At 54.6% G+C, this 20,544-nt stretch overlaps 1 protein-coding gene across 3 annotated transcripts in view; it reads right to left on the reverse strand.

Moving 5' to 3' along the window:
- LOC119863924 (zinc finger protein 536) overlaps nt 1-20,267 on the reverse strand; it is a 428,184-nt gene extending 407,917 nt beyond the window's left edge. Inside the window, exon 1 of one of the 3 annotated variants that reach the window (XM_038529524.1) lies at nt 20,032-20,267. The gene's annotated coding sequence lies outside the window, so the exon portion shown is untranslated. Of the gene's footprint in view, nt 1-15,960; nt 16,050-19,212; nt 19,394-20,031 lie in introns of those variants that run through there. The other 2 variants (XM_038529520.1, XM_038529525.1) reach the window with 2 other exon arrangements.
- Between the last annotated feature and the right edge of the window lie 277 nt (nt 20,268-20,544).

The raw sequence follows: 20,544 nt of genomic DNA on the forward strand, positions 1-20,544 counted from the left end.
GTTTTGGTCCAGAGGTCTGTATACGTCATCGGCAATTCCCGGGGGGTCATTCGGTATCTTTTCGGGAGACCCAGGTTCCTAATCCTCTTCAATCAGTTATTAAGGCCCCGCCGCCTTCCCCGGGCGCCTACTCCCTGCGGGGCAGGGATGGAGAGAGGGGGGCCAGCGGGCCCTGACACCTGCGGGGCAGAGGGAAGACCCTGCCCGCGGGCTGCCCGCCGTCTAGCCGCGGAGAGGCCCGCCGGAAACCCACACTTGCGATCAGCACACGGGGGACGAGGAATGAGGGACACGGGAAGGACGGCACACAGAAGGCCTCGTAGGACAGACGGGGGCCGTCGAGACAGGGTCGCCCTTCTGGAAGGGCCCGTGGGTGCTGCGACTGCAGGGGCGGAGGAAGAGGGCGAGCACCTCAGAGGCCTCGGAAGAGAGACTCTTGGAAGGGTCCCGCATTTCCAAGCGCCCCAAGACGGCAGTCACTGGGGCAACAGGAGGCGACACGGCGTAAAGTCCTTTCTCCCCTTCTGCAATCATCCTCTGTGATTCGAGTGTCTCGTTGAAGCCGGTGGGGTTGCTCCACCTCGCTCATCACCCCGACGCGCGCCTCCCCAATCAGGGAGTCAAGACGGTGCCTCCTCCGGGCGCCGCGGCTCCTCCGCCGGGGGACCCCCTCGAGAGCTGCAGAGCCGCTAACCGCTCTGCCGGCTAATCAGGGCCCCACACAGCTGGCTCTCAGCAGTGACAAGGAGCCCCACGCGACCTCTGCGTGCCCGATGTGCTGATGTCAAGGGAGGGGCCGGCGCGGGGCCAGCCTGGGGGGCGGGCAGGGAAGCGGCCTCCACGGTACCTCTGACCCAGCAGTGTCCCCACATGGGAGGAGCACCTGGCGCGAGCACAACGTGTCGTCTGCACCGAGACCACTGTCCCTGTGACCTCCCAGACGGCGGGACCACCTCTCGGAGCCCGGCGCGGGCCGCAGCTGCGGCTTCCGTCTCCCTCAAGGAACAAAGGAGGTGTCACGGGACAGTTCATTGCATGACACAACACTGTTCTCCAACGGTCAAGGTCAACGTCCCAAATCCATATTTTTGTTTAGAAAAGTAGCATTCTGGGGCACCTGGGGGGGCTCCGTTGGGTAAGCGCCTGCCGGGGGCTCAGGCCGCAGCCCCAGGGTCCCGGGATGGAGCCCCGCGTGCTCCGCCGAGAGCCTGCTGCTCCCCCTCCTCCCCCATCGTGCTCTCTCGCGCTATTTCCCTCAAATAGTTTTTTAAAAAAAAAAAAAGTAACATCCTTTAAAAATATATATTTATTAATTTGCTGCCATTGCAAGTCGCTGTTGTAGGTGCCGGCAGTGGAGACCTCCAGGAGGCCACCAGGGTCCCGGCCCGAGGGAGCGGAGCTCCAGTGGAGGTCAACCAGGCACACGGGGTAACCATCGGTGAGACCAATAAAGACAAATCCCAGGAAGGAAATAAAACAGGACAACGAGACAGGAGGTGACCAGGGGAGGGCAGAGGAGGACAGAGGCCAGCAAGGGCCTCTCTAAAGAGCTGGCATTTATTTGAGTGAGACCCGAGGAATGAGCGGAAGAGGCCAGGGAGGGGCGCGGACCAGAGGGCTCCAGGACAGCGACATCCAAGGCACTGAGCGAAGGCAGGGGCGCAGAAGAGGCACTTCCTCAGGCTCCTACTAGGCAAGAGGGGGACAAGCGGCAGGAGAGTGGGACGGTGTGTGGGGGGGGGGACAGCAAGGCCGACAGGCTTAGACCGTGATGGCTCCATCCACCAGCCTGAGCTGATGGGGACCCTCCTCCAGGCGATGTTTGCCTCCTGGGCAGCACAGTGGCCTCAACCCTAGCTTCAGCCTATTCTAAATCTACTCTTCTCCACACCAGCATTTCCCAGAAGAGAAACACCTGCCTCTTCGAACAAGCAAATGAAACCTCCGGGTGGCCCAAGGCCGGATGGCACTGCCCTCTTGGCTCAGGTGGGTCACACCTCTGCCCCATTCCCTGGCCAGGTGCCGGTCAAGCTGTTAACTAGCCAGCTCACCCCCGGGGGGAGAAGCTTCCAGAGGACACCGCAAGGGGCAACTTGCAGAGAGCTGGCCGACGCTCTCCCATGATGCAGCAGCCTAGAAGCCTTTGTCCAAACAGAGGAAAGGTGAGGCAGCTGCAGGCAGACATCGAGTTTTGAAATTCTTCTGTAATTATGGCTTTAGTCGAGAAAATGCACATGAGTTCACAGGATGATAAATATTAGCATGCTTCTCCAAGTTCAAGTGAGTTGTCAATAAGACAATTAAAGCAGCATCAATAATATGCACTGTATGTTATTATCTGCTATTCTAAATCCCAGGCTTTTGTGATCTCTGCAAAACAAAGGAGGACAGGCAGCGGTGATACAAATACTTTTTGCACAAGTGTGAGCCCTAATTCTGCATTGCTGTCCCGGGGGTGGGGGGATGGCACATGCTTAAATACTATATGAAGAACGCGGGGTGATGAAGGACGGGATAGGTAGAAAGGACCGTTACAATGGGAAATTAGCAATCCTGTGTCTAAGGCAGATCAATCAGTCACATCACGTGACCCCAGTCAATAGGAGCCTGCATAAGTGCCAGCATTGACCTTAATCAACCGACAATCGGTACTCCGAAATCAGAAACTCTCAATTCCTCTAAAAGAAGAGGAGGCTAAGTGAAACTTTTGGTGAAATTAATAAACATGAATGAACCTGGTCATTAAGAGTGTGTGTGTGTGTGTGTGTGTGTGTGTGTGAGATAAAACAGGCTATATATACATATATGTAAATATATGTGTGTATATATGTACATATGTGTATATAAATACACACACACACACACACGTGTACGGGGCACCTGGGTGTTTCAGTTGTTGAACATCTGCCTTTGGCCCAGGGCCTGATCCTGGAGACCCGGGATCGAGTCCCGCGTCGAGCTCCCCACAGGGAGCCTGCTTCTCCCTCTGCCTGTGTCTCTGCCTCTCTCTCTGCACCTCTCATGAATAAATAAAATATTTAAAATATATATATATATACACACACACATACACATATATACATATATGCATATACATTCATATGCACACATATATATTCATTTACATGAAAAACCATATAGCATTGTGCTCAACTGGAATTCGCAATGAACAATCTCTTGAATACAAATTGCACGGCAAAACTTTTTCATTGTTCCCTAAAACAAAAACCTACACAATGCAATCTCTATACATCTGCAGAATCAAAAATCATTTTCCTCCAAAAATAACTTGCAAAGCATTAACGGCGCTGGAATGAGAGTAGATGTTAAAACTACTATTTGTTGACACTTGGTGATTTAGGATTGAAGAGAGAAGTTTTCTCCAAATTAATGAGCCAGACATAATAGAGCACTGTCAAAATATTGATTTTATTTTATCCTACCTATTGTTGATACTCTTCTCTTAGTTGGAGAAAAATATAATTTTTCCCATTAGAGTTATCATTTGTTATTATTCCATTATTTTCTATTTGTTATGGAAAAGGAATCTCATGTCACTTTTTCAAGATTAATATAGAACAATCACATGGAAAGTCGTGATAGAGACTAAAATAAAATACCAAATGCTTCCCAGACAATTTTTACTATAGACTGAAATATTTCTTAAAAAGAAAGGAAAAAAATTGTTGGTTCAAATTCCATAAAATATATAAATTTAGATCTATATTTATATACTTGGGTAAAAATATCATTCCAACTAAAGCTTAGAAATTAAAATAATTATATTCATGCTTATACAGCTTACTTGACAATAATCAAATTGACGAGCTGACAACAGCCGACATAGATTTAGAATTGAACAGGTAAAATTTGGGGACATACTGTTTACCAAGTTCTGTTCCTCTATTCTAAAGGATTGGTTTTTGTGGCGCCCATAAACCCTTGCTCTCTTGATTCCTGACAGATCTTGGTTAAGGACGGGCAAATATTTAAGCAACTTTTCTGAAAGTGTAATAAAAGTCACGCATTTGTTTCCATAATTTTTCTACTGAGTCATTTACATTTTAATATTTTACATCGAAGTTACAATGATGTGAAATACGATATATATGCAAGACTATCTGGAATGTTTACTGTTATTTAATGAAATTTACTTAATCACTTAAAACCAAATGACGAAGGGGGAAAAAAAAAAAGTTCAGTATCCAAAGAGCCAGGACATACTTCCTTTTCCACCAAATTTTTAAATTAAATTAAACTAAAATGTTGCCATTGTGATCACGTAAGTAAGGAACCCAAAGGGCCAGGTGTGAGATGCGAATGCGTACTTGCGAGCTCAACAGCAGGAGTCTTCTCTGGACCCACAGGTGACAGAAGCAAGCATCTAGTTTTCCTGCCCACCTGTCCCCCCTCCTGAAAGGGGAAGACGTTCAGGACGCCCAGGAAGAGCTGGGCCAGGAGACCCTCCTCCACGGGCCAGGACACCTGAATCAAATACAAACCCAAGGGGTCCCTGTGGGGGCAGGGGTCCCGCCCCGGAGTGTGTCCTCCTCACCCCGCACTCAGCACTCCACGCGCCACCTGCCACCTGGCCGAGGGAGGAGCAGCGCTCAGCCGACAGGTGGAAGGGGGTGCATCAGACTCCCGCAGCCACGCACGGGAACAGGAACTTTGAGCTGCTGATGCCAAACCCAAGATGTGCCCCCGCCCCCGAGGGCACAAAGCACGGGCCAGGATAACCAGACTCAGTACAACAGCTCGGTGTAGCGAGCAGACACCTCGAAAGCTGAGGTGGGGGCAAGGAGGGGGCGGAGGGGAGCCCGGCTCCAAAGAACCTCTTGTGAATCTCAACAGAAGCTGGAAGGAGAGAGTGTGGGATGATTCCTTATCTTGGCAGCCAACTTTATTTTCTGGCTGTTCTACGTGCCAGGCACAGAGTCGGAGCTCAGCGGATATTGGTAGAATGAATGAATGAATGAATGAATGAATGATCCATATAGAAGAATGGATGGAGGGCCGCAAGGGGGGCCACCTGGAAGGAGGATGTTGGCTTCGGATGGCAGAGAAGCCACAGCAGCCAGTGGACACCCCACCTTCCCCCCCGCCGCCCCCAGCAGCAAGGGCCCCTTGGCAGGCTGTGCTCACAGGAGACTGGGAGACCAGCCCAACTGGAAGACTTCTCCTCCACGGCACGTTCTCCGGAGAGCAGTGCACACCCGGCTCCAGCCACCCAGGACTTTTCTTCTCAAGCCACCCAGATCTGTCTAAGCTTAGGGATATTGCACCTGCTCTTCCCTCTGCCGGGAAATTCTCTCCACCCTTTGGCTTTGCTGGCCCCTTCTCACCCTTGGTCCTCTAAGAACACCACTGGCCACCCAATTGATAAGGAGCCCGCCTCCCCGTCCTCTTCCTGCACAGTCTTCAGGGTAACCGTTGAAGTGGGAAGCATACTTGCGTCTCTCAAGTCAGTAACCACGCGTGTCAGGTCCCCAGCCCCTAGCACAGGGGGTATCTGCCGGATGAACGGGCCTGAGAGGATGGACAGCAGAACGTGGTGACACCACCGAGGGACCTGAAGACCCAAGAGCCATTGGATACCAGCCCCCGAGGGCTCTGCTCCCACCATCGACTCCTCCACCTCAAGACGACAGGATTCCTATGCTCAGAAATGATCAAAACAAATCTCACCCTTCAGGGGCCAGGACTGAGTATGGTATCATTGCAACTAGAAGAAGTCCGTCTCGTGAGCCTTGATTTTCTCCAGAGGAGGTCCAGGCCAGGTGCCAAGAGCCCCCGTCCAAAGGGCAGACGCAGCCCACACGCGACAGACACAAGCGCCCTTTGGAGAACCCAGCGTCGCCATGGACCAACCGCATGGCCCTGGGCAAGTCACCCCCATGGGTAGGCCTCCTTGTCTCCATCCTAAGGCAGAAGATGTTTATTTATTGAAATGTACTTAATCACTTAAAACCAAAGGATGAAGGGGAAACTAAATGATGCTGGAAGGATGAAACTAAATGATATCTTGTATTCTAAAGCCAAGGTCACCTATGTAATAAGCACTAGATAAATGCTAGGACCCGATCTGGGTTTCAGAGTTCCCCCAGGAAGATGGCATCTTGCTTCTTAGTATAATATCACTCGGGTATTCTTTGCTTTCTAAGGATGGCTGGCATGTTCCTGTTGTCACAGACCTGGGATCCCTTCCAGGGAGGCGAAAGTCAATCCAAATTCCACCTTTTCCCCTGAGGGAAAAAGTAAAGGAGTTACGTTCCACTCCCCACCTCTCTAGTGGGTGACCCCTCTTGCTTTTTTTAATATAAATTTATTTTTTATTGGTGTTCAATTTGCCAAAATATAGAATAACCCTTAGTGCTCATCCCGTCAAGTGCCCCCCCAGTGCCCGTCACCCAGTCACCCCCACCCCCCCGCCCACCTCCCCTTCCACCACCCCTAGTTCGTTTCCCAGAGTTAGGGGTCTCTCATGTTCTGTCTCCCTTTCTGATATTTCCCCTCTTGAATGCAATGGCCACAAGTTCAACCCAATTTTGTAGTCCATGCTTAAGCATTAGGCTCCCTGGAAATCATGTGATTGTATGCCTAGATGCAAATTAGGGGGGTCTCTAACACACGCACATATAGGTGTCTGTATATATAGGTGCACACATGTGTCTCTGTGTTTGTGCTTAATCCAGAACCTGGAACCTAAGAAACATCATCACTGCTTCCGCTTCCACTTTTATCCTGATACAACAGCTCCAAAGTGATTCTGCTCTTGTGCACAGCACCCAGCTTGCTTAAGACACACAATGCACTTAATACAAGCTTTTTAAAAGAATGAAGTGGATGGATGGATGGATGGATGGATGGATGGATGGATGACAAGGCTTCCTTGGGGATCTTTGGCTTTGATCCAGGTAAAGGATGAAGGGCAACGCCCATCACATTCCCGGCAACCCTAGGGGCGTGTGTGCACACATATGTGTGCGTGAGCGTGTGTGTGTGTGTGTGTGTGTGTGCGCGCGTAGCCTGGAAACAGGGTGCTAACACCTCATGGATTGGAGTGAGAATGTTTGTTTAGTGAAGACTTACACCCCACCCCCACCCCGCACCTCTCCATGAACTCAGCTGACCCTTTAAAACGCATCTTCTGAAACCTATAGGAAATCAATCAGCTGATACTTATTGATCCCTGGGTAAATAACTCCAAAGGCCAGCCAGGGAAACAAAGGAGGAAAGACACTTCTCCACTAGGCTATGCACGTGACTGACGCCCACAGTTTCTGGTGGGGTTTCGAGTTCTAAAATATTTAGCAAAACGTATGAAACAAGCACTAACAGTAGCTGGCCACTGGCTGAATAGCTGGTCTCTGGACTCATTAATTAATCATTTTCTCTTTTAATCCTGATGACTCAATTAGGAAGAATTATTCCAATTCTCCTGACGAGAAAACCGAGGTTTAAGGATAGAAATGTCCCGCTCGCAGGTAGCTGGCACGTGCCGGAGTGGGTGTCGAACCGGGCCCCACTTGACTGGTGAGCTCTTTATCACTGTGCCACACTGCCGGAAAAACAAAACCAACCAACAAACAAAAAATGCTCCCAGCTCTTCCTCATTTACAGACTTGATGTTTCCAGCTCAATGAAATAAACATCTTAATCACGGAATGAGGATGGGAGCACCTCTTAAAATTAAATTATGCAAAAAAAAAAAAACTAACCTATAGATATTGATGTATCAAGCAACGCATGTACAGTGTAACTCTGGCAAAAACATTTAATTAGCACATAAAGAATTCCCTCTTTAGACTCTCCTCCCTCAGAAGCAATGGCAGGGGAAGTGGAAAAATGCACAGAGTTTCCTTCAGTTAATCTAAGGGTTAACGGGCGGCTGAGGATAGAGATTTAATGACAGGACGGTGGCCTTGGCTCCCCAGTACAGCAACCATTCCACCTGCCTGCCCTGAGATGAAGATGAGGGGCAAGCGCAAATCACCATATCAGAATTTTGCACTGGATCCTGCTCCGCCCTCTGAGTCCCAGAGAAATGAGGGCTCGGGCCCCCAGCCCCCCCGCCAGGCCACCCGGCCTCTTCACAATGTCCTCCACGGGAGGCCAACCTCCACCAGAGGGGAGTCGCAGAGGCAGATTCCAACGGGGAAGTCTGTCCTGAGCAATGAAGCAGCTGGAAACCACTCATTCTTTAGATCAATGAACAAATTATTTTATTGAAGGTGGTATTTGGAGATCACACACAAGAATTACATGATTTCCATCTCAGCAATATTTTCATGCAAAGGGAGAGAAAGTTCTCATAACAGCGACCCCCCTACCCCCACCGTCGTCCCCCAAGATCCACACGTGGGCCTGGAATTTTTCACCTGAGCAGCCAGGCTCCTGAATGCAGGCAGAGAAAGCGGTGCCTGGGAAAAACCACAACATCGTCTCACGCGCGGGTCTAGCTCCCCTCAACCTTTCGAGATGTGAGGGGGGAACGTGAGGCTGAAGTGGCTGGTATGCTTGGGCTCAAAGGGCATTTATGTCAAAATGCAGCCGGTGCTTCTGGGAAGGCTTGGAAAATAGTCCAGACTCGAATATCAGGAATATATGACTTGACCTCGCCGGACGGCCAGCAGTAGAGGGTGAACATACCCACAGGCACAGCGTCCACATCCCCCAAAAGACAGGCCGTATCACCACCTACTACGTCACAGAAACACTGTCATGGGAAATGCCTATCAGATGACCAGACCCTGGATGAGTCCATCACTTGTCACGCACTTAGTAAGCCACAGTGTCTTCCTTGGGGTGGCAGCAGTTACTAAAGGGGACACCGCTAGCTCACAGCCTTCATCAACACATTTGCAGATGATGCGCAGGTTTGCATCATCTTGTCTGAATTTCTTCTGCCTCTTCATACGCTAGATGAGAATTTTAAATGCAACTAAATTCCCGTGAACCACCACCGCGCCCCACCCCCCGCTCCGCGCCACCAGCAAACTTTAACAAAACCTCTTCCAACATACTTCCAGAATGCGTGTGCAAAGGGTGACACAGCTGAAAAGAAATAGCGGGGGGGCGGGGGGGGGGAACACACTGAAACAAAACAGAACAAAAAAAAAAAAACACACAAGAAAACAGATATTAAGTTGTCAAGTCAATGATCTCAGAAAAGAACTGCAGACAGAGTGTCTGGCGTTTTGCTTAAGGAACGGAGCATCCGAGGTCCGCGCGAGCTCCAGGCCCGCCTGCCTTGCAAGGGCTCGGAGCTCCAAGTGCAAGTCCGGGGTGGCGGGCAGGGCCGGGCGGCCGCCACCCTCCGAGGAGCCCTGGGCCGCAGGCGGCCTGCAGATTAAGGCCTTTCATGTGGGCCCGCGGCTGTGGGCTCCCTCCCCGCGTTCCCACACTACACTTTTCCACCTTTTGATCCTCCCGGGCTATTGGAGCCGGGTTGCCACCCACCGGCGCTGACCCTCTTTGGGGTGGAAACATTTGTGCATAAAGTTTCTCAGATACGGCCAGAACCCTGCACTGAGTTTAATTAGCACATCCAGCCAGGTTTCATCAGTGAGATGCTCTCTGCTCGGTGCAGATTCAAGGCTGCTGAAATAGCCACTTGGCATCAACAGATTACAACCCCCAAACTGGGAGCCCTGGCCGAGGAAGCAAAATAATTAAAGCACTTTAGCTGTAATTTCAATAAGATGTCCCACCCCCTTCAATAGGCTTCACAGAAATGACAGCCTTTCTGTAATAATTTGGAAGGCTTTGCCTGACTTGACTTTAATAGATTTTAAAAGAGAATTAGATTTTTTTTTTTAAAGAACAAAAAAAAAAAAAAAAGCATGTGCCACTTTTTTCTCCATCCAGTAAGGAATACACGTTTTCACATATTTTGAAAGGTAAAATTAAATAATCGAGCTATTCAGCGAGATTACATTTTATACATAATATCTATGTGTTCTGGGATCTGTTTGCTTCCCTATAGTCGGTAGTTTAGCTGGTACAGTTTCCAAATATTTTCTTCCTCTTGAAAACAAATTTACAACAATGCATATGGTCTCCAAGTGGCAGGTTCCAGTGTACATTTTTAACTTCCACATGAAAGGCGAGTTTAAGAGGACTGCAAAGGATGGTTTTGTCATTGTCTGGGCTGCGTGTTGCATGGGGAGGCAGGAGTGCAAGCAAGGTGCACAGCACCAGGTCCCGGGCTAATTCTGTTGGCTTCAAATTCTCTCTTGGCCTTGCCGGAGCCTTGTGGCTGCAACAAGTGTCACACTCCTTGGCTCGCCCACTGGCAAAACTGCTGACGGATGCCCTTCGGTGGGTTGTTAAAACAACTAAAGATGATAACGCACCCAAGTGCAGAAGGCAGGGCCTAGCAAGAGGCAAGGCCCGCCCACCAGCAGCCACTGCGGGAGCTGGCGCTCTGGCCACCTCTGCACACCTACCCAGAAGGGCCCCAGACCCTCCCCCTCCTCAGGTGCCCAGAAACCACAGGCATAAATGTTTACTGAATTACAGAAAACCCCCGAGGGCCCGACAATCTAGCCCTTCCATGAGCCAAAATCCCATCCAAATCTATGGGAATTACATGGGAACCTCAGATGTGCAAGTGAGAACATCATTATAATTAAGTCTGAATGGGCATTTCTGTGATTAATCTCGATTTTAGGGACCCTATGGGTTGTCTTTTACAACCTAAATAGAGCTACTTCATCCTCCGTAAGAGTACGTGCGCGTGTGTCATATGGGAACAAAACAACCAAAAGCCAAAGAATCATGAAGGAGGCTGAGGGTCCGCGATGCACGGGAGAGGTGAGCACAGCCACGGGGAGCCAGCGGACGAGTATCCGGGCGGAAGAATCAGCGGGGAGAGGGGGAAGCAAGAGGCAAGCCCACCTCGGTAATGAAAGACCCAGCTAAACACGGCTCAGGTAATCAAAGCTGTAACGCATTGATAGAAAACTTGCAGGTTAATGTCAGCTCAAGCCTACGGTGATCATTTTTCCTGTGTCAAAATGGCACTTAATTTTCTCATTGTAAAGCTACAGAGTGAGAACAGGTAGGTAGAGGAGGGGGGAAACCCTCCAAACTGCTTTTCCTTCCTGCACCTCTCAATGCCCCCGGAGCACGTGCAGGTCGCCCCTGCCACCACCCACCTGGAGGCCCCTGCCCCTCAAAGAAAGGGGGCTTGCTCTGGCCAACCGGAACCCTCCCTACCTGCCCAGGACGCCCCCAAGCCCCACAGAAGGCCGTGCGTGGCTAGGCTTCCTGGGTCAGTGATGAAATCACAGGGCTCTTGCACCGGGTGTGCCTCCAGGAAGGGGAGATGCTCTGCAGCAGTGGAGGGGTTAATCATGCCCATTCTGGAGGCCGACTGGGTAGGCTCTAATCCCAGAGCCACCGCCCTCCCCTCCCTGTGCCTGACTTCCCTTCCTGAAACTTGGGACAAACACAGGCCTGTTCTCCTAGAGAGATTGCAAGGATTAAGGGAGTAATGAATTTAGAACCCATGCCTACCACATAGTAAGTGCTCCAAGCAAACAAACAGCAAACAGAAAAGCCAGTATCCTCATCCTGCCAGCAGGGTGGCCAGCCTCAACTCTGAAACCAAGAGCTGTGACTTTCCTCTTCTTGGTGTGCACATGGCAGTGGGGGCAGCAGGGGGCCAGAACCGTGGGGTACTCTCACCCACAGGGCCATTCGGAAGGGTCAGCCAGTGTAAAAACAGAGTTGAGCCCCACACGCTCGCTCCAGATACCCCACACCCATTATTGACGTCCCCCCTCTTCTCGGATCCCATAGGACTGCCCCGTTCGGTGCAGGCCTCAACTTCCTGCCGTGTCTGTCTGCCTCCGGCCCGTGCTCCCTCTGAGCGTGAAATCTCCCTGCGCTCCCTGAGATGGCCGGGACAAGACCTGGCCCATGGAAGGCCTGGGAGATGCGCCTGACGTCCCCGCGGGGGACACATGGAAACGTCTGGTGACATGTTTTATTGTCACAACCGGGAGGGGGTACTGACATCTAGGGAGAGGTCAGGGGAGCCGCTAAACATCCAACAGTGCACGGGACAGACTCCCACAAGTGGGCAACGTCCACGGTGCCACTGCTGAGAAGACCCGGTCTAGAAAAACAACATCCAGGTTAGTCTAACAAATGCCACCAAAGGCCTCAGCCTGACCTGGTCTCTTCAGGCAGATAAACCTGACCTCCCGAAAAGCCAAGCACGCCATGTCCCTCGCCGTGGCCACACTCCAGCATGAGACAGAAACCAAAGATCCGCAATGTTTTTTCGAAATGAAAGTTGGGGAGGGAGGGGGATCCTCAAGCAGCCACCAGAGCCAGCCCGCATGGCACAATGGAGCCCCGCGGCAGGAAGTCCACGGAAGGCCGCGTCATGACCACATGAACTGGGCAGGAAGGTCCCCACCCCTACCCCAGGCACGTGGGGACCCAAGCTAGGTGGCTTGCAGAGTAGCCCGCCATCCCAAGGCGGCTTCCATCCATGTCTGCCCACACATGGGGGGGAAAAGCCAATAGGGGGAGAGGGTGAGGAACCTCAAGAACGTGGCCTGCATTCCCCGGGGTCCGGATCCCAAGGACTGTGCCCCTCCCTCCACGGCGCACACGTGCTCACGAACTCGCCGACCTGCACTGAGTAGGCCAGCTGTGGGAGCAGACCGGCTGGGTGCAGGTGCTTCAAGCAGGCAACACCCTCCCTGGCACGTGCACGCACATGGACGCACAAGGACACACGCGCGGGCACACACACGGACGCGCACCAGCATCGCCACCGCTAGGACGTCACCGTGACCGCGTGTACGACTCCCTAGCTTAGCTGGGCTGCTCGCCCCTCTGAGGGCACCCCGAGCTCCCGGGGGCGGCCCACCCAGTCTACACCCGAGGAACCAATCCCTCCCCCTGACAAAACGCCTCTCTCCCAACAACTCCCAACCAGGTACCACTCGACCACGGAGAGCACACGGTGAGCCCCACCTTGCCCTGGGACTACTCCTTGCCCTGTCCCCCCCCCATCCCTGCCGTGGCCCATCCCGGAGGGGGCACGCCGGCGTGCGGGGCAGGTGTGGCTTCACAGAGAACGCCCCTGCTTATGAGTCCTTATTAGCAGAAGGGAGTCGGGCCGGTGCCAGTGCACTCGTGCCTTGCTTTTCGGCCTCACAGTCCGGCCTTCGCGGCCCGAGAAGGCCACCCGACCACAAGTGTCCTTCCAGCCCAAAGCGAAGGCCTCCCTGGACACAGCACGCAGCTGAGCGCTCACCTGCTCTAGGCTCTGGGGGAGACGTTTCGGGACTCCTCAGCACGGACCAAAGCGGACCCGGACAAAGCTCGCTCCTCCTGTTAAACTTGCATCAGGTCTCACTTTAAATAATACTGAGAACAAAATGCAAGCTGATATTTCAGCTTACTTAAAAGGCTTATTAAAAACACTAAATCCAAAGATGTTAAGAAGCTATAATTGTCCTCATTCAAACTGGAAAAATAAATCTATTTGCTTTCTTCCTTTATGATCCTCTGCTAAAAAAAATAAAAAAATAAACAAGTTCATCTATATTCTCGTGAGCATCACTGCTGTCTTTCTTTCCCTCCATTCAAGGCACTTTAAAAACACCTGTGCCATTCATAGCCAACTTTTGAGCAAAAGGCAACCACGTCTGGGGAAGGCTGCTTAACTCTGATTTCCTTACGCCAGAGATAAGCCTGTCTTGCTCAAAAGCTAAGATGGGAGTTCAGAGTTCACTTGAATGGGCTTGTGGATTTTATAGGTCTGAGCTGATGAAATTTCTTTGGTGACCTAAGGCAGAGTAGAGAGCCTAATCGCTCGGCTTTTTGGGGCTCAGCAGGCAGGGATTCCACATCTCAGCACTGCCTTCGGGACCCCATGGGTAACTGTGGTTAGTAGGGCTGCACGTCCTGGCCACCCGCCCCGTCCTCTCCCATTATGGGGGTTACCGGCCTCCGGCTCGGACCACAGCGGCGTGACTGTCGCTCGCTGCCTGCCCTAAGTCTTCCGTGAAGACAGCCCCAGCCAGCAGTTAACTTGCTGAGTTGCGAGGATCTCAAGCCTGCTCAGAAGTTAAGCACTCCAGGCACAGAACAAGATGGGTTTTCAGAGCAGTGGTCCAAGAGAATGCAAATTTATCGAAAGCGCTTTCTCCAGGTTTTCCATAATTAGCATTTATGTCTCCAGGAACTGTCTCCCCGAACCCAGTTTAGGGTGAAAGCATTTTAGAGACTTTCTCTGCAGATGACATACGAGGTACTAACCTTTTTTCATATGCCCAGATGTTAAGTTCATTTTCATCACATTTATGCAAATTTCATTTGAACAGTAAATCAAAAGAAATCTTAAATCATTGTACACTATTTAAAAATCCACACTAAATCCGGTTTACTTGCAGGGATATTAACATAAAGTCACAGTTAAGGGACTGAAGGTATGAAGCAGATGTCACAGTCCCCCCTGCCACGCAGCGGCCCCACAGATACCTGGGGTGCCGGCCACCCACGCGATCCAGTATCTCCCTCCTGGTGGCGACCGGATTCGAGCTCTGCCCGGTTAGAGGTGTTCCGGAAACGGAAGCCTTCTAAAAGTTTCCCAAACTGTAGGACAACAGGGAGGTGGAGGGGGGGGGGGGGTCTCTCGGTCCAGGGGCCCCGTCATCCATGTCAGTGTCTGGACTGAGACAGGACAAAGTTCAAAGGCAGGGGCCCCGGTGGTGAGACTTTTGGCAGCTGGTGCCCTCCTCGGTGGGGGGAAAAGTTAATTCCTAGGGCTCTGCAGGCCTGCGTTTGTCAAGGCGCTGGACGTCAGTGCTATCATTACCCAGCAAACCAGCCAGGCGGTTAATGGTGGAATCAGGAGACATTTGCACTCTGCTATCAGAATGACATCATAACTAAAGCAGCCTTCAGCCAGAAGCCCTAGGCTCTCCACAAGCAGAGGCCAGAGGGCTGCCGGGGCGCCCCCCTGTGACTCCCCAGGCCGGAAGCTGAGTCCCTACCCCTATCTAGGCAGGGTGGTGGGCCCAGCCCCCTGCAAGTTCCTGGGCAAGCGGGCACTGGGGTTCCAGCCTTCTCCCAAGCTACTCAGACTTCCCCCCGGATCCCGAACGCTGTAAATAGTACTAACCATACACGATCGCATTCTTTTTTTTTTTTTTTTAAATAAAATTTAAGATACTGCAAAACCACTTTTCCTCGACAGGCAAGGGTTGGTATTTTATTAACGCCGCTACGTTTTGGTCACGGCATTTATGGCATTTCCAACAGAACTGTCAATCCTCTCGGTGACCCTGTCTAGCAAAGAAGCTGTGCGCTCTCTCCTTTGAGCAACAGAAATAAATGATGCTGGGGAAATGGGGTTGGGGGGGGCAAGCCAGGGGAGAAGTCCTTCCTGCTCTTGTTTTGGCTGCTTTTCTTTTTAAAGCACAGCCCGATCCCTCTCGGTCTCTCTCTCTCTCTCTCTCTCTCTAACACACACACACACACACACACACACACACACGCACACATGCACAGCCAGAGACACAAACCTTAGGATAATGGGGGAGGCATTTGGCGACGAGCTGCATCCTCGGCGGGCGCTTGGAGCGGCGGCCCCGCTCGCCCGCCCGCAGCTCTGCCCTGCACGGCGGGCGCCGACCCCTCGCGCGGGGACCCGCGATGCCTAACTCCGCCGCGCCCCAGAGGTCGCCCCCCAGCCCCCCCGACTCCGGCTGCAGGTACACGCGCGGCCCAGCAGCTCACCTGGCCCGGGAAGTCGGGAGACAGAGAAGAAAAAGTTGTGCGAGCTGCCGGGAGCCCGCAGCCCGCAGCCCGCAGCCCGCAGCCCGCAGCCCGCAGCCCAGGCCCGCCTGCAGCGCGCAGCCCGGGCCCCTCACCCGCCGCCGTGCGCGCTGCCCTCGGGGCGCGCCGAGGCCACGGCCGGGCACTTACTTGGCACTCGCTTTGGAGCGTGCAGGTCGTCGCGGCGTTCACCGGGGTTTTCAAACAACTTTCAGGGAGGAAGGAGGAGGCCAAAAAAAAAAAAAAAAAAAAAAAAATCCAATTATGCAAATGGGCTCCGGACTGGGAGGCGCGCGCTGGAGCTGACGCCGGCCACTGCCCGAGTTCCCGGAGCGGCCCCGGGCCGGGCAGATTTATGCGGGCGCGTCACGGCTACGCCAGGTCCCGCCGCCGGAGCATCTCGAAGTTAATTAAAGCGGTAATGTCCACTTTCGCGGCCGCCCTCCGCGCGCCGGGTCACGGCTCCACCGGCCAGCCCGACCCGACCCGACCCGACCCGGCCGGGGGCGGGGGCGGGGGCGCGGGCGCGGGCGCGGGCGCTGCCCCCCTCGCCGCCCGTCCTTGCCTCTTCTCGCTCCCCCTCTTTTTTTCCCCTCTTTCTCTCCACCCCCCCTCTTCCCTCTCTTTAAGTCGCCTGCCTTCCACTCCGTGAACAATGAACAAAGATGTGAGTGATGGGAAAGGATCGCCCCCTCCCAACCCCGGCGGCGAGCGAAGCCGGTCTTAAAGTAAAAAACCCAGTTGCTGGTATCAAACTGGGGAAGGAAACAGCGCGCTCCCAGCCCGCGCCCCCCCGCCCCCGTGCCCACACGCGCACGCACGCACGCTCACCCCACCCCAAGTTCACCTAAGCCCTGGCTGGGGGCGGGGGCGCAGAGGCCGGGGCTCCGGGGGCCGCGCAACTCGCCGGGGAGCCCCCTCCCCGGGGCGCGGAGGCGGGGGCCGCGGCGGGCGCCCGGGCCGAGCTCGCCCCCCCGCGCCCCTCCCCGCCCCGGCCCCCTCCCCGCGTCCACACCGGCCAGCCGGGCCCGGCCGCCCGCTCGGGCTGCCCGGCGGCCGGATGCGCTCAGCAAACGCGGCCCCTGTCGGATTTCTGCTAAACTGCACGGCGGCGGCTGCCGGGAGAAGGCGCAGGAGGAGCGGGAGGCCGGCCCCGCGCGCGCACGGCCCCCGCCCGGGCCGCGGCCCCTGCCCCGGGCCCCGCCGGCCGCCCTCCCGCCCGCGCCCGCGCCCCCGCCCGCGCCCCCGCCCCCCGCCCGCGCGCGCACGGCCCCCCGCCCGCGCCCGCGCCCCCCGCCGCCCCCGCGCGCACCGGCGCCGGCCCCGCAGGCCGGGACGCCGCGCAGCCGCCGTATTTTCTGCTAAAGTGAAAACGAAGGCGGCTGACAAATCACGGCTCCTGCGAGGCACTCGTTAGACATAACAATATCCGGCAAACAAAACCCAGCCGCGGCCGCCACCGGCGCGCGGGGCCGGGACCCCGCCCTGCCCTGCTGCGCCCCCCGCGCGCCCCGGGCCCGGCCCCGCTGCGCCCCCCGCGCGCCCCGGGAGACCGCGGGCCGCGTCCACGCCCGCCGAGGGGACGCTCACGACCCAGAAGCGAGCGGGGGGCGCGGGAGGGGGGGTGGCAGGCAACTTTCCACCTGTCCCCACGGAAAGCCCTGCCGGAGTTTCCTCGGAAGAGTTCCGAGGAGGGGAGGGACGCGGGGATGGGGGACAGGTCCCCGCGCCCCGCATCCCTTTCCTTTTCTGCTAACTTCTCGGCGGCGGCGGCGGCGGCGGCGGCGGCGCCTGCGTCTCCACCTTCCGCTCCACGTACACCCGTCTATATGGAGAGATCTATATTTTAAATTATTTGCAAAACTGCAACAGATGGGCGCGTCGAGATCTGGACACTTTCCTACTCATCATCAAAGAAAAGCTCTTCCCCCCCCCCCCCCCTTTTCTTTCTTTCTTTTTTTTTTTTCCTTTTTTTTTTCTTTTTTTTTTTTTTTTGCCTAAAATACATCCCGGTCCCGCCTACGACTGTTTTCCCTCAATTCTTGATCTTCAAAAAAAATAATGTCTTGCAGCAAACAGAAAGGTTTATCAGCAGAGATCCTTCTCGTCCCCCCCCCCTCCACTCCTCACCCACCCACCCCGCAGTCGTGCATCTGGGCCAGTGCATCTGATCCTCCCCCCCTCCCCAGACTGCACCCCCCGCAGACGCCCTCCGCGCCCGCCCTCCGCCTCGCAGAGCCCCAAGCCCGCCCGCACCCCCTCGCTCCGATTGGCCTCATTTCTCCAGCCCAGGGCCAGCCGGCTCAGTTGCCTCCATAAACCTGTTACTTATTTCTTTCTTTATTTGTATCTTGGGCATCCCCCCCCCCCCCCACCCCACCCCCCCGAGGCTGGGCCGCAGGGCCTGGGCCGCGCCGGGGCAGGTGCCGCGGACGCCGCCCGCGCTTGCAGGCGCCGCGGCCCTTCCTGGGGTCGCGGGTTCGGCCCCTGACACCCGGGTCCTGCGGAGCCCCCCGGCCTCGGCCTCGCCCGGCTCCCGGGCCACGGGAGGCCAATGAAAACACAAAATGGCAGGTCTGCGCGGCCCTCGGCGCCCGCAAGTTTGATACACTGTAACCATCAGCTAACTTTGATTTAAAAAAGAAAAAAAAAAAAAGATTACAAATTAGCCTGCATCCCCCCCCCCCCTCCTCCTCGTCCTCCTCGTCCTCCTCCGGCGGCGGCGGCGGCGGCGGCGGCGGCGGGGCCCGCATCCCGCGGCGAGGCGCGAAGGGAGAAGGGGAGCCAGGGCGCCCGCGGCTCGGCGGAGGAGGAGAGGGGCAAAGTCAGTTGAGCAGAAGTTTCCGCGGCCCCGGCCTCCCCCGGTGCACACGCTGCCCCCACCCCGGACCCCTTTGAAAGTTTCCCGGGGCCCGAGAGCGGCGCGCGCGCGGGGGGCGCACGAGGGGCGCGCGCGCGCGGGGGGCGCGCGGGGGGCGCGGGGCCCGGCGGCTCCCGTTCAAAGTAACGGTCCCGGGCCCGCGGGCGGGGGAGGCGGCGGCCGGGGCGCGGGTCCCGCTCGCCGCCGAAGTTGCCGAGCGCCGGTGGATGCCCGGCCGCCGCCGCGTCCCCGGCTCCGAGCTCTCCATCCTCCCCCCTCCCCCGGTGACAGCTCCTCTCGCCAACGTCACAGCCACGGATATTTAATTAGACCGTATTTTTTAATCGCGATGGGGCGAGAAGGAGGCCGGCGGCAGGCCTCGCCGAGACGGGGAGGGGGAGGGGACCGGGGGGCCGCGCCGAGAGTCCAAACTCACTTTGCCACCTCCCGGCCGGACGCCGCGCGCGCCCCCCCCCCGTGCGCCCCCGCCGCGCCCCGCGGGGAGGGGGCCCCCCCCGCCTCCCCATCTTTGTTTTCCTTACCTTAAACATTGAAACGCGGGCGTCGGGAGCAAAGTCGGGCACGTAAACGGAGCGTTGTAAAAGATTGTGTTCAATGAATAATGAAACATGTCCACATGATTGACTTGATCATTTTCCGGGGCCGAGGGGGGACGGGCGCCCTGCTCGCGCGCCTCGCCCGGCCGCCCGGCGGAGCCCCGCGCACTGTTCCCAGCCCAGCCGGGGCAGGGCGGGCTCGGTTTTCATCCGCCTCTTTTCAGAATCGCCCCGTTCATTGATACTCATCACCCAGCCCCAGCAGACCTCCCCATCCCCGGCCCGGCCTCCCCCTATCTGGTAGGTGAAATGCATTGTACCATTAAAAACGCTCTCCATTGTCGCCCTGGCATAATTCACAGCAACTAGATAGGTCTTGCGGCATTTAGCTTTGATGAGCCAGAGACTGAACCCTTGATATAATAATCTACAAAGAATGGTGTGTGATCGTCCATTTTTTCTCTCTGTCTAGCAACTAAGAAACCATTTAACACAGCGCAGCTTGCTTCTGACCTTGAGCTCATGTAAACACACTTATTAAAATCTATCTATTCTCCAAGAGCTACATTCTGATTGTCAGACTCGTTACGGAGACATACATCAGCCCCTTCGCTTGTCACTACTTTGCATTCCTGCCTTTGACTAAAGAATTTTTTATCCAGCCGAGAGGGAGAGAGAGAGAGAGAGAGAGAGAGAGAGAGATTGCACAGAAGGAGAGGAGAGAGAGAGAGAGAGAGAGAGAGAGACAGGGAAAGGGGGAGAGGAGCAGGAAAAAAAAAAAAGAAAAAAAAGCTTAATTCTTACCTGCTCCTGAAACTATTTAAAGTCTGTTTCTTTTCTGGGGGAAAAAAAAAAAAAAAAAAAAAAAAACTCCCGGGTGAATCTCGGTGGACAGCGGGACGCGGAGAATCAGTCACAGCCCGGGCGTTTAAGGGAGTCATCAGCGATCAAATGACGTTGATCCGCGCTGTAACCTTGTGGCGTATTTAATGTAAATAAGGCAGTTATGTTGCCAATCGCCGCGATACAAACACGGAGAGGTCCTCAGCCTCGCCTCCCGCGCCTGCCATTAGAGGCGACTTTATTTACAGACACTATTTAGGAGATCATGATAATTCTAAAACAATACTAGTGCCAAATGATTATGAAAATATGATTTTAATTAATCACGTAGTAGGCAAGGAAATTAGCATACGGTAATTAAACTTCGAGAGAAACGTCACGCAGGTTCTCTGCCTTATGGGTCCAGAATAATCATCACGCGGTGGGCTCCAGGACTTAATTATCAAACAAAATAACTTTTTTAAGGCAACTTTG

This window comes from Canis lupus, chromosome 1, assembly GCF_011100685.1.
Source record: "Canis lupus familiaris isolate Mischka breed German Shepherd chromosome 1, alternate assembly UU_Cfam_GSD_1.0, whole genome shotgun sequence".
Lineage (NCBI taxonomy): Eukaryota > Metazoa > Chordata > Mammalia > Carnivora > Canidae > Canis > Canis lupus.